This window comes from Ursus arctos, unplaced genomic scaffold (genome assembly GCF_023065955.2).
Source record: "Ursus arctos isolate Adak ecotype North America unplaced genomic scaffold, UrsArc2.0 scaffold_5, whole genome shotgun sequence".
Lineage (NCBI taxonomy): Eukaryota > Metazoa > Chordata > Mammalia > Carnivora > Ursidae > Ursus > Ursus arctos.
The window spans coordinates 71767123-71780908 of NW_026623067.1; the positions used below are offsets into that span (position 1 = coordinate 71767123).

Here is a 13786-nt window from a genome sequence, read left to right on the forward strand (position 1 = left end):
CCTTAGCTCCCCTCTTCCTCCTTGAATGGATTTGTTCTTTTATGTCCTTTATTTTCCAGTGTTATAAGCTGCTAATACACATTATGTTATCTGAAGTTGCAAACTAAGTTCTTGAAGCTCATTTGGGTAATTTCTTTACTTGTTCATCACTCCTACTAGACTTTCTTGGGGTGCAGGATTATACCTTTCATTTAGAGCTGTTCCTAGTGTCTAATACAATGCCTGATGCATAGGTGCTCAATAAATATTTGTTATATTGAATGGAATCTTGCTGTGAAAACCCACAAAGCCCTGAACTAAGCTGTAAACCTTATAAAGGAATAAAATAGCCCGAATGTGGGGGTCGGTCAGGGGAAGGGGGAAGATAAACACTATGGTTTATGTATAAAGGAGATGTATACACACACACACTCACACACACATATATAGGTTTAAAGAAGGGAAAGAACACAATACGACAGAAGAAAGTCTTCTTGAAGGTTTTGGCCTATATCTTAGGCCTAGAAGGATGAGCTAAATTTGGACAAGTAAAACTAGTATGTAACTAGGTGTAAATATAAAAATTACAAGTTCAAGGATAGCCCCCCAAAAAACAAAATTAGAAAACTTACCTTTTAAAGTACTTCTATAAGTCAAAAAAGAAAGGGAATATTGCCACTAATAAGGTTTTTGTAGTTTAAAAGGAAGGTTGGGGCACCTGGCTGGCTCAGTCTCCAGAGCATGCAACTCTTGATCTCTGGGTTGTGAGTTCAAACCCCACATTGGGCGTAGAACTTACTTTTAAAAAATAATAAGAGGGACCTTTACAAACTATTAAAATACTTCATACAACTTAATCCTGACAATATTAATATCAAAATGAAATAGTCACTTTCCAAAGGAAACAGATGACTGAAAAAAGAAAACTGAATTAGGTCGATAACTATAAATAGGGCTGAATGATATGATGATGCCAGAATTCCATGCCATAAAATAAAAAGGCATCCAGCCCACTCAGAATTATGGGTGAGTTAAAAATTCATGAGGAGCAGGCAACTTTTGATCTTGGGGTCGTGGGTTCAAGCCCCACGTTGGCTGTAGAGATTACTGGAAAAAAAAAACTTTGAATTCATAAAAATTTCTGAGGAACTGATTCTTGTGCTTTAAACTCAAAGCATGATGGAGAACTTCTTAAATGTTCTACCTGATGTGAAGCTAGCACAGAAAACATTAAAAGTATTTAAAATCCTAAAAAGCATTTAAAATCACCGTATGCTGCATGAGGAGAGTGTGCATGTTGTTCCCCGTTCTATGTGCCTGGCTCATATTTGATGGTCATCAGTGAACATACGTGCAAACATTTTGGATGTTGGAAAAATCAATTTGGTATTGTCTTACAGGAACATTTCACTATAACCAAATAGAGTTTATTTTTAAAATGCAAAGATAGTTCAAAATACAAATCTGTATTAATTAATCATAATTCTGGGTTAAGGAGATAAACTCAGTATCTGAAAAGGTGCTGGAGAATATTCAAAGTCCATTTCTAATAAAATATATTAATAAACCAGATGTAGAAGGCGCGTTTTTAAGTTGAACAGCATATTTGAAAAATGCTAGTGTTGGGGCACCTGGGTGGCTCAGTTGGTTAAGAGTCTGTCTTCGGCTCAGGTCATATACCAGGGTCCTGGGATTGAGCCCCACGTTGGGCTCCCTGCTTGGCAGAGAGCCTGCTTCTCCCTCTCCCGCTGCTGCTCCCACTGCTTGTTCTCTCTCTGTGTCTGTCTCTCTCTGTCAAAAAAAAAAAAAAAAAATGCTAGTGTTTCTTAAACCTGGTACCTGCAACACTAGAATTTTGTGGGATGTTTATGGTCATTTCATGAAGAATGTGTTTTGTTGGCAAATAATTTGGGGAAATAGATTTTTAAATGTTTAATGTTTCCAGCAGGATATCCTGCTAAGGGAATGACAGGAAAGTTTATATATCATTTCTGCATGGTAGTGAAAATTAGTGACTGGTCTACTCCTTGCTACAAGAGAGGCTGGAAAAAGAAATCTCTAGCTGAAAAACTGTGTGCCCTGCTAAAACTTGGGGTCAGGTCATCTATTACTAAAGATAGGAGATTTGCAGCTCTACCACAAACATTAAAATTGTTATCAACACTGTCTCTGAAATTCTAATCAATGATGTAAGAAAACAAGAAAAAGAGGTGATATATAAAATTAACATGACTAATATGATTACCTGGCAAAATCCAAGAGTATCAGACTATTAGAATTGAAAAAAGAATTCAGTAAAGTAGCTGATTTTCAGAAAAATTTGCAAAATCAACAAGCAATTATAAGCTAAAATAATAACAGCAATATGAAATTCCTACAAGTAAACTTAAAAGGAAATCTGTAGAATCAGTAGGTAGAAAATCACAACATTTTACTAAAGGATGTGAGATTTGAATAAATTGACAAGCTGTTCTAGATGGGAAGATTCAGTATTGTAAAAATGTTGATTATACCCTAGATTCATCTGTAAATTTAATCAAAATGAAAATTCTCCATTTAAAAAAAATTTTTAAAGATTTTATTTATTTGAGAGAGAGAGCAAGCGTGCATATATGAGCCGTGAGGGTGGCAGCAGAGGGAAAGGGAAAAGCAGACTCCCCTCTGAGCAGGGAGCCCAACATGGGGCTTGATCCCAGGATCCTGAGATAATGACCTGAGCCAAAGGCAGACCCTTAACAGACTGAGCACCTTGGTGCCCTCATTTTTTTCTTGAACATAATAAAAATTGTTCTAATGATCATCTCAAAAATAATTGCTTAAAAATAAGTTACAAAATGGCGAAGAAGAATAGTAATACAAAAATTGCTCTATAGGATATTAAAATGTATTTGCTACTATTGTAATCAAAATAGTAAAGCCAGAGACAGAGCCAAAAGTAGATAGAATTTGTGGTTTAAGAAGATAGTAGCATTAGTATTTGTTTAGTCTTCCTCCTGAATCCTTAATAAAACAATAGTTGAGAAATAATTTCTAATACTAAAGTGATCTGGAGAGCTCCCACAAACAGAGAAGGTATTTCAAAAAATATCTGAAAGATCAAAAGAGACATGGAAGCCTCTTGACAAATGAGACAGATCATCAAAGTGTCAACTCCTTGAGGTGCCTGGGTGGCTCAGTCAGTTAAGTGTCTGCCTTTGGCTCAGGTCATGAACCCAGAGTCCTAGGATTGAGTCCCACATCAAGCTCCCTGCTCAGTGGAGAGTCTGCTTCTCAATCTTTCCCTTCCCCCTGCTCATGCTCACACACTCTCTCTCTCTCTGAAATAAATACATAATCTTAAAAAAAAAAAAAAGTGTCAACTCCTTAGAATTTGCAGGTGATTAAAGCTTCAGAGAGAGTTGATCTGCCTGACAGAGTCCCAGAGAGACCCTAGGCTTAGAGTTGTCTGGCACAGTAGAGGGTGGAAATGAGAAAACGGCTGAATACGAAATGTAAAAGCTCTTTAGGAAACCACTGCACTTGAATTCTTCCAGATTCCCCTCCCCAGTATTGTCTCTCTTCACATCTATCTAGAATCCCATTCTTAAAAATGAATGAAGAATCAAAAACTGTCAGAGATAAGAAGGAAGTCAACAGCATGAATGATAAACTAAGGAAAACAACTATCTAGGAAGACTCAGAGTCAGCTTAGGAAGCAAAATAAACTCATAGTATATTAATAATATTAAGCTTCCTAAGAGGTAGTCAAGAAAATACTGTTTAAGAGAACAGCATACTCTGAAAGAGAAACATTCCGAGAATAATGAAAGACTGTTGAAAATAAACATGATCGACAAAATAAAAAATTTAATAGAATGATGATGTGATTTAATTGAAATACTCCAGAACTTAGAGCATTCAGACAAAAACATGGAAACATTGAAAAAACATGAAGGATTTATCCAGTAGATCCATGATATGACTAATAGGAATTCCAGAAACAGCAACAATGGAGGAAAGACAGAAAAATATCAAATATATAATTGAAGAAAAATTTCAGGGAACTAAAGGTCAGTACAAGTTCTTAGATTGATAGGACACACATAGTATTAAGCAAACTAAAATGGTAAAAGGAACCACATATCAATAAGACATTTCAGAACATTAAAAATAAAAACGTTAGCTTCCAGGGGCAAATCTGCTCTCCTATGAAAGAAAATAATTGAACTAGCATCAGATTTCTCATCAGAAATATTAGACTCCGGAAGATAATAACTTCAAAATTGTAAGGGGACATTATTTTGAACTTAGAATTCCATTCCTTTTCAAGACAAAAACCAAGCGTGAGAATGTAATAAGGATTTCAGAAAGTTCAGTCATTGTATATACTTCGAGAGTTGTCCTCCAGATTGTGTAATCTAGGGGTATTTCAATATTGTATTTCACTCTTATTTTTATATAAATAAGTATAATATAAATGTATAAGATTATATAGAGCATAATATATAATTATATATATAATTTTAAGAGTACAATGTATACATATATTTACCACAATTAAAAAGAAAAACCCTCGCAATGAAAACAAATATGATAATAAAACCAATGAAGAACAGAAATGTCAAGGTTAAAAAAAAAATTAAAGACAGGGGCACCTGGGTGGCTCAGTCAGTTGAGCATCCGACTCTTGATTTCAGCTCAGGTCATGATCTTCGGGTTGTGGGATTGAGCCCTGCATCAGGCTCTGGCCTCTGGCTTGAGATTCTTTCCCTCTGCCTGCCCCCCCAAATAAATAAATAAATAAATAAATAAATAAATAAATACATCTTTAAAAAAATAAATGAAGGCAAATAATGAAGTAGGAAAAATATTTGCAAAATACTTGGAGGATAAGGGATTATTATTTTTCATAATATAACAAACCTGTTTATTGCGCAGTCAGACCTTGACCTGTTCCAAATGGAAAAAAGCTCATTCTCTTTTTCTCCAGTCACTGCTTTCAAGTGTATTTTATCAAATTTCTCTTTCCTGTTGCTTTATGTTTGGGACATATCTTACAGCTTTCTTTTCAGTCATTTTCATGATTTCTTTTCATGTTGATTATAGGACTAAGTCCCATTTTTATAATTATGGTTTTCTTTCTGGTATTAAAATGTCCAATCTTGGAGCACGTGGATGGCTCAGTTGCTTGGAGCACTGCGACTTTGGCTCAGGTCATGATCTCAGGATCCTGGGATAGAGCCCCAAATCTGGCTCCCTGCCAAGTGAGTAGGGAGTCTGCTTCTCCCTCTCCCTCTGCTCCTCCCCACACTCATGATCTGTCTCTCTGTCTCTCTTTCTCTCTCTCTTTCAAATAAATTAATAAAATCTTAAAAAAAAAAAGAAGTAATTAAGGTTAAATGAAATCTTAAGAGGGGGGCTCTAATCCAACAGGAGTGGTATCTTTATAAGAAGTAGAAACACCAAAGGATATGCACCCACAAAATAAAGGCTGTATGAGAGCAGAGGAAGAAGGCAGCTATCTGCAAGCCAAGGAGAGGCCTCCAGAAAAACCCAGGTGGCACCTTGTTTTTGAACTTCCAGCCTCCCAAACTGTGAGAAAACAAATTCCTGTTGTTTACCTACCAAGTCTGTGGTATTTTGTTATGGCAGACCTAGAAGACTAATACAATAAATAAAGACTGACAGATTCTACCGTATGACAGTGGAACATTTCTCTATAGCAGAAGACTACATTAAGTAAAGTAAACATACAAACAAAAGCATGGAGTTTGAGTTAAGATAACGGTATTAAAATGGTATAATAATTAATTGTGATGGAGAGCTGTATCTTCATACATTTCTTTTCTTTTTTTTTTTTTTTCAGTGAGTCACACTTTATTACACATCAGAAGAAAACCCTAGTAGATTTCTAGGGTTGCCGTAACAAATGACCACAAACCAAGTGACTACTTAGCAATACATTTTCAACATCTGTAGAATATGTTTGGCATCCATTGATTGTGTTCATCCCTTAGAATTGGTCACATTTTCCTGATACTTTGTATATTGAGTCATTTGGAATTATATTTAGATATTGTGAATGTTATGTTGTGTTCTCAGTCCTGGTATATGCGTCTTGAGATGTTGCTTTGCTGTAGAAGGCAATCGACCGGGTTTGAGTCGGTCAGCCTATATGTCTAGTTGAGATTCTGTGTATGAGATCAAGTAGCTCTGTTGTTTTATATGTGTGCCGTATATGCTCAAGGATTAGGCTGGGACACCTGCAGAGACCCACATAGAATTAGAACCCCTTTTCTGGTTCTCTCCTCTGGAATTCCCTCCCACACTCGTTTCCTGTATCCACTGGCCAGAGGTATATGTTTTCTATTACTACTGCCAGGCCAACTCAGGAGAAAAAATCCATGAGAGCCAAGAAATGGGAAACTCACCCCCATGCATATGTATCCTGTTGTTTACCCACCAAGTATTTTTCATCTTTGCTCATGGTGTAAGTCTTATATTCATGTGTTTAATGTTTTCATGTTTATATGACATATGTGGTCATTATAATATCTGCACTGTTGGTTATTACAACATCAGGATCTCAATTTCAACAGAAATCAAGTTTATGAATGTTCTGAAAATTTAGATTTTTTCACTCATATATGGCTGATCTTACTCTTGGAACTATTTTATGAATGATTTATTATTTATTTATTATTTATTATTATTTGTTTCACACACATTTGTAAAATTCGAAGTCCAAACTACTATGAAGGAAAACTACTATGAAGGAAAACTTCCATTACCATCAGATTCATATGAAAATTACAAAAATAAAGTGAAAACATTTTAAATTGAAATTTGGTGGAAAAGTTCTGGTTCTGCTCTGGTGAAACCTGTTGCTCTTGCTAATTACAGCTAAAATCTTTGGGAAAAACAGACAACTCTCCGAGGACTGTGAAAAGTGAACAAAAGCAGGCCAATTATGGAGCGAGCCAGAACTTGGGAGATGCATCCTGCTAGAGGGTGAGTTCCCCATTTCTTTTCTCTCATGAAGTAATAATAGAAATCACATCGTTCTGGTCAGAGGAAACAGGGGAAGGGGACTTTGAGGGTCAGAAGGAAACTGTGACACAGGCTACAACTTGGACGAACCTTGAGGACAAGGTGCTCAGTGAAATGAGCCAGTCACAAAAGGACAAATACTGAATGATTCCATGTATATGAGGTCCCTGGAGTCGTCAGATTCAGAGACGGAAAGTAGGCTGGTGGTCGCCAGGGGCTGGGGGAGGGACAGTGGGGAGTTATGTTTCATGGGGACAGGGTTTTACCTACACAAGATAAAAAGAGTTCTGGAGATGGACAATCATACATTTCTGAAGTAACACCACACAGCACACATTTTCTGGTCCCAAGGGAGAAAATGTAATTTTGTCACAGGGTGTCACCAGTCTAATCTAATGGTCTAAGTTATCATCACCAATTGGAGTATTACCAGATAGTATATGTCTGCTTATATAATTCAATATGAAGTACTCAATCTGACCTTAGATCTTTTAGCCAAAAATATTTAACTTGAATTTAATTAAATCTTACTATCTAATTTCTCATGTATAGGAAATGTAGGAGATAGGGAAACCACTTCCAAAAAATTTTTTAAAAAAACACTATGGGGAAACAATCAGACAAATCCAGAAAATAACGCATTCTATAGGACAACTGGCCATTCTCTTCAATATGTCAGTGCATGAAAAAAGGGATTGATCTGGATTAAAAGGGACTTAAAATACATTACACCCAGATAGAATGTCTTGTCCTGGATTAAGGCATGGTTTGGACAAAATAGCTGTAAAAGGCATTATGGAGACATTAACAATTTGAAAGTCTCCATTCAAATTGAAGAATTTGAATATGGACAGGGAATTAGATGTTATGAAGAAATTACTATTAATTTCATAAGGCATTTTAATAATATTTTATCCGTTTATGAAAATATTCTCGTTTTTAGAGATGCAAACTAAAGTGTTTGAGGTGAAATATTCAAAATTTCTGTAAATGCCTATAATTTACTTTAGTCATTCAAAATGTCTGTAATTTACTTTAGTCAGCATATAAAAATCAGTTTAAAAACTTAAAAGGTACAATGATAAATTCTATGTAGAAAAGAAGAGAGGGCAATGAGATAGCAGCTGATCATGGGTTGAGTATTATAGCATTGAGAAGGTCTATGATAAAGTGACTTTTGAGCTATGATATTAAATGACTGCCACTGTGTCAGTTTAGATCCTCTGAATTGGAGATGACAAGATAGGATCAGTCATGAAAGAGACTAGGAAACATCTGTGAAGAATAAAGGTGTGGTAAGCAGAAGACAGGCGAGTCTTCAAACTGCAATACTGTCCTGACGACCTGGGAGAGGAAAGCAGGAAGGAAGGAGGACTGGGTAGGAAGAGCTTCAGAGTACAATGTAGCTGCAAGAAAATCTTAGGCCAACGAGGAGACCCAGAACAAAAATGTCCCTCTTGTGAGGAGTCCTGTGTTAGGCAGGAATAACTGAACTCTAGTATCTGTTCTGTACTCAGTCGTCACCTAGATTCAGCCCAGGGTAAGGGTGTGAGTAGATCTAAAAATATGGCAGCTGAAAGGCATTAACTATACTCCTCACGGAGGGAGAACTGACCAGTATAACTTCCTTATTGTTGCACAAGCCTTGCAAAAGTCTGAAGGGAGAGTATGCCAGAAAAAGGAAATGGCAAAGCAAAGGCCCTGAGTTAGGAACAAGGTTGGCATAATCAAGGAAAGGAAAGAAGTCAGTAAGTTTGAAGTATAATGAGAGTGGCAGAATGGTCCAAGAAGTCGGACTGATAAGTACTGTCCTAATTATATAGAATCTAGTAGTTCATGATGAGGGTTAAATTTTATTTCAAGTGTAATGGAAATCCATCAGCAGGTTTTAAGCAATGAATTATTGTGATCTTACTTCAGTTTTAGAGCCAAACTTCCTGAAACATTAATCTATATTCACAGCATCCATTTCCTCATATCTCATTTTCTCTCAACCCACAGCAAATCTGACTTACATTCACCTCTCTACTGGAAGTGCTTTTACTAGGTCACCAAAGACTTCTTAATTGCTCAGTTCAATTGCTTCTCTTCAGTTCTCATCCTGTCGTCCCTTGGGTTGCATCCGCGTGTTGGCCACTTCTTAAAATTGCTCTCATGGCTGCTTTTTACTACTCCTTCATAGTTTCCTTTGATGGCTTTTCTTTATCTCCTCCCCAGTTGTTTGTTTGTTTTCAGAATGATGTTCTTAATAGTTTCATACTATTCCTAAGCACTCTCACCTCCTAAATTTCAGCAATCACCTACATAATGATGACTCCAAAATTGCTCAAAATTTTTTCCACTTACCCTCTACTCGCAGTCTTCAAACCCAAATTTCCACTTGTGTCATGCATTTCCATCATAATGGAAAAGAATATACCAAAACAAAAATAATTATCTTCTTCTAAAATACTTATGTATTCTCCATCCTGGATAATGGCATCACCAGTCACCCAGTTTGTATAACTCCTTGGAATAATATTTAACTCCTCATTATTGTCAAAGCATAATTTTCAAAATTTAAATATATGAATTTTATACAAATATAGAATGAATATGTTTTTAAGATCTATTTAACTTTTTTTTCAGAAGAAGAGAGGTGGAGGGAGGGGCAGAGGGAGCAAGAGAATCTTAAGCAGGCTTCATGCCGAGTACATAGCCCAACGTGGGCCTCAATCTAACATCCTGAGATTGTAACCTGAGCCGAAATCAAGAGTTGGGCACTTAACCAACTCAGCCACCCAGGCACCCCTAAGATCTATTTAACCTTTTACTGACGAAACTAGGAGGTGATAAAGCTGGTTCACAGAAAAAATAGAAAAACTCAGTATACCCAGGCAGTCACAAAAAGCATGCTGAAAAAAGTTGGCTAAATTACAATGTCATACAAGTTAATGCCCTACAAGTCAAAATAAACTGTAGCCTTTGGAGTTGCATTCTCTACCAAACAGAAAGGTTTTATATTTCTAGAGAGCAAAAATCTACAAGTTAACATATTACACAGTCTTAGCTCTAATCAGCAGCAACTAGCAAAGGTAAACTTCCTAGAGAACTAAATTCTCACTGGGTAGAACTATTAAGCAATATTCCAGAATAACATACAGCCATCCTTTGGCATTATTTCCAAGTTTTGGATAGGTTTTCTTAAACTTTTATATGATCCCACATCACCATCATGTGGTGATGGAGCTATATTTTAAAGACAAATTTGCCTGATTCCTATGCTTGTTTTTCCCTATGAAAAATGTGAATGGTAGGCAAATTCAAGTAGTGCACAGAAAATGAGCAGGAGTAAGGTTTGAGAAAAGGCTTCTGTTTTTCAAATTTAGTAAATCACAATAATTAAGAGAGTATGACGTTGGAGAAAGGATAGAAAAATATATCAGTAGAATAGACCTACCCCTACAGTAAGCTGATTCATTATAAAGACACCAATACAAGTCAATGAAAAAAGACCTTGCGATAAATGGTGCTGTAACAACCAGACATCACACAAAAAAGAAATGGACATGATCCCTATCTCTCACCAACAAAAATTAACTTGAGATGGATAATAGATTTCTTTGTGAAAGAAAAACTTATAAAGTTTCTAAAAGAAAATGTAGTATATCTCCATGAGTTTGAGGCCGATAAGATTTCTTAAGCAGGACTTAAAACGCGCTAATCATAAAAATAAAAACCAATAAATTGACTTCCTCAAAATTAAAAATTTCTGCTCATCAAAGACACCATTCGAACAGTAAAAAAAAGTCAAGCCATGGAGGGGAAGAAAACATTTACAATATGTATATCTGATAAAACATTACAAATCAATTATAAAAAACTGAAAGCCCAATAAGAACATTGGATAAAAGATTCAAATAAGGAATTTGCAAAAGTGGATATCTAAATGGCCAATAAGCATATGAAAAGATGCTCAACATCATTAGTTATCAGGAAAATACAAGTTAAAACCACAATGAATATTATTGCAAATACACCAAAATGGCTAATATTAAAATAAATAAAGCATTTTAAAAAGACTAATAATATCAAATTGTGGCAAAGGATGTGGACCAACAGTCAAAGACTGCTGATAGGAATGTAAAATAATAGATCCACTTTGTAAGATTGTCTCTACTAATATTAAAACATTCACTTACCTTATGACACGGCAATTTCACTCCTAGATATATATCCAAGAGTAGTGGTATATGTTCCCCCAGAAAACTTTCACAAGAATGTTGGTTTCAGCTTTATTCATAATAACCCCATACTGGAAACACCCCAAATTTCCATTAACATGTAAAAGGACAAACAGAGGTATACTCATATAAAGGAATACTACCAGTGATAAAGAAAAAAAAACACACATAACTAAGGGTAACATCAACGATAAGATTGATACTCATGGATATTGTTTTCAGTGAAATAAGTCAGATACAAAAGAGTACATACAAATGAGTATGTTGTACATGATTCCATCTATATAAAGTTCAACAACTGGCATATCTAATCAATGTTTAGTTTTCAGAATCGTGGTTACCTCTGGGTAGGCAGGAATGGGGTAGTAGTGGTGGTTTATACTGAAAAAGAACATAAAAGAACTTTAGAAGGTGTTAGAAATGCTCTATATCTTGATCTGCGAGATGGTTTCAAGGGTTTATGCACACATAAAAATCATCTAACTGTACTTAAAATGATTGCACTTTCTGCATTTTACCAGGTAGGTTATCCATCAAAAATATTAGTTTCTCACAAGGTCTTTGCAATTTTTGCACAGTTAAGGAAAATAGTCTAGATTGTAAAAGGTATATGAATGATGAAGCAGTGAGAATTAACTTCACTTTGAAGAAATTTGTGAAGACAAGCATAAAATTGAGGAATTAATAAAGATATCAACAAGTAAAAGAAGTTTGTTTTTAAAATTCTTTTAGAATAGGGAAAGCTTTGGGGCGCCTGGGTGGCACAGCGGTTAAGCGTCTGCCTTCGGCTCAGGGCGTGATCCCGGCGTTACGGGATCGAGCCCCACGTCAGGCTCCTCCACTATGAGCCTGCTTCTTCCTCTCCCACTCCCCCTGCTTGTGTTCCCTCTCTCGCTGGCTGTCTCTATCTCTGTCAAATAAATAAAAAAATCTTTAAAAAAAAAAAAAAAGAATAGGGAAAGCTTTATTAGGGGAAAAGAAGCCAGTGGAGAGGTACAGGTTGAAGAGGGGAGTGAGGGAAGAGAAGAGAAAGTTGATAAAGACGTCTTGGAGTAAAAAATGGAGAATTATCTAAATAAAAAGAAGGAAGATAAAGCAAAGAGAAAGAAGTAGGGTGAAGAAACTAAAGGACTGTAAAATAGAAGATAATTTAGGGATTTTCACAGACCTTATCTCCGTCTCCTTAGAAAAATATAAAGTAAGGATATCCACTAGAAGTCAGGAGCTGCGGGGAAGGGATAACAAGAGGTAGAGTAAAGGCTTGATGAAGCCAATTAACTGTTTCATTTACTTTGACATCTGGGTAACTTACTTTACTTCTTGAGTTTCCTCATCCCTGTGATAGGGATTCCACGCACCTTACAGAGTTGCTATGAAGATTAAATAAGCTAATGTATATAAAGTACTCACATAAGACAATTGATGAATGCTAGTTCCCCTTTAAAAAGAACTAGAGTTGCTGAAAATTACCCTTCACAAATAGCTTGAAAAATAGAATAATCTGGAGTCAGAATAAAAGACCCAGTGGAGGTTAAGGAACCTAGGCACTTCCTTAACATCTGTGGGGGCTAGTGCAAATGAGGCCTCATATAGCTTATGTATAAATATTTTAAATTCATACATCAAGCTAATAAGCTATTAAATAAAATATGTTCTGTCCTCCTACTTTGACAAATACGGCTTCATAATGACTTGAAGTCTAGGTTTGAAATTAGAATTCTGATTCCTTGGTGTTCCACACTAAATTCTGGTAACATGGGAAGAGCCAGACCAAGTCGGCCTTTTCTTTCTTCTTGCAATTCTGTCCCACACTAGGAGGGGCCTCCAGTGTACATGGGTGGATACTCCAGCCTGAAAATCCAAGCTCCATTCTCACCTTTGGCAAATAGCAGCCATTTGGCCACCATTATGCTTGGGCTGTGCTTTCCAATGGCATTGTCCTTGCGTTCAGCTCAAAATATTTTTTATGTCAAAGAGGCATATTTTGAGGTAGACCATTTTGCTACCCTTCAGATGGATGTATCTCCTAAGGTGCCTGGGACTCTTCACCTCATGTGGAATGTAGCATGAAAGGGCCAGAATGTGTTCCAAAGCATGGGGCTCTCAGCAGAGGCCTCTTGTGCCCAGAGCTAAGGACCTTATAGTGAGTCACATTTAGGTCTAAGATTACGCACTCTAACTGCTTTGAGCAATGAATACAGGTAGACTGCAGTACTGTTGACTAGAAAGAGCAAAATACTCAAGACAGAAATATGCTGAAAAATATAATGAAAATGAAGTAGAATCTATAAGTCCTTATTAAGAGGCTGCTTTCCACTTAAAAAGTAAGCAATCTAGCATTTGAATTATTTTGATGGGTTGAAAGCTTTCTTATGAAGCATTGCATAAAACTGTAAATGATTTATTAATCTCAGATCTATTCTTCAAATCAAAATATTTAGTAACCAGCCATGGTCTGGTAACCAGCTTTTGTGCGCTTTGGTTAGAGATGAAATTTCATAACCTCTTTGTCTGGCTTTACATTTCTTAAAACCAAACAAGTTATATTTAGATAT

General features: G+C 36.1%; 1 protein-coding gene across 3 annotated transcripts in view; it reads left to right on the forward strand.

Moving 5' to 3' along the window:
• The window catches only part of POLR3G (RNA polymerase III subunit G), a 96608-nt gene that overhangs the window by 715 nt on the left and 82107 nt on the right, over window positions 1-13786 (forward strand). For all 3 annotated transcript variants that reach the window (XM_048220729.2, XM_044384027.3, XM_057307491.1), the window contains exon 2: window positions 6862-6969. The gene's annotated coding sequence lies outside the window, so the exon portion shown is untranslated. The remainder of the gene's footprint in view (window positions 1-6861; window positions 6970-13786) is intronic.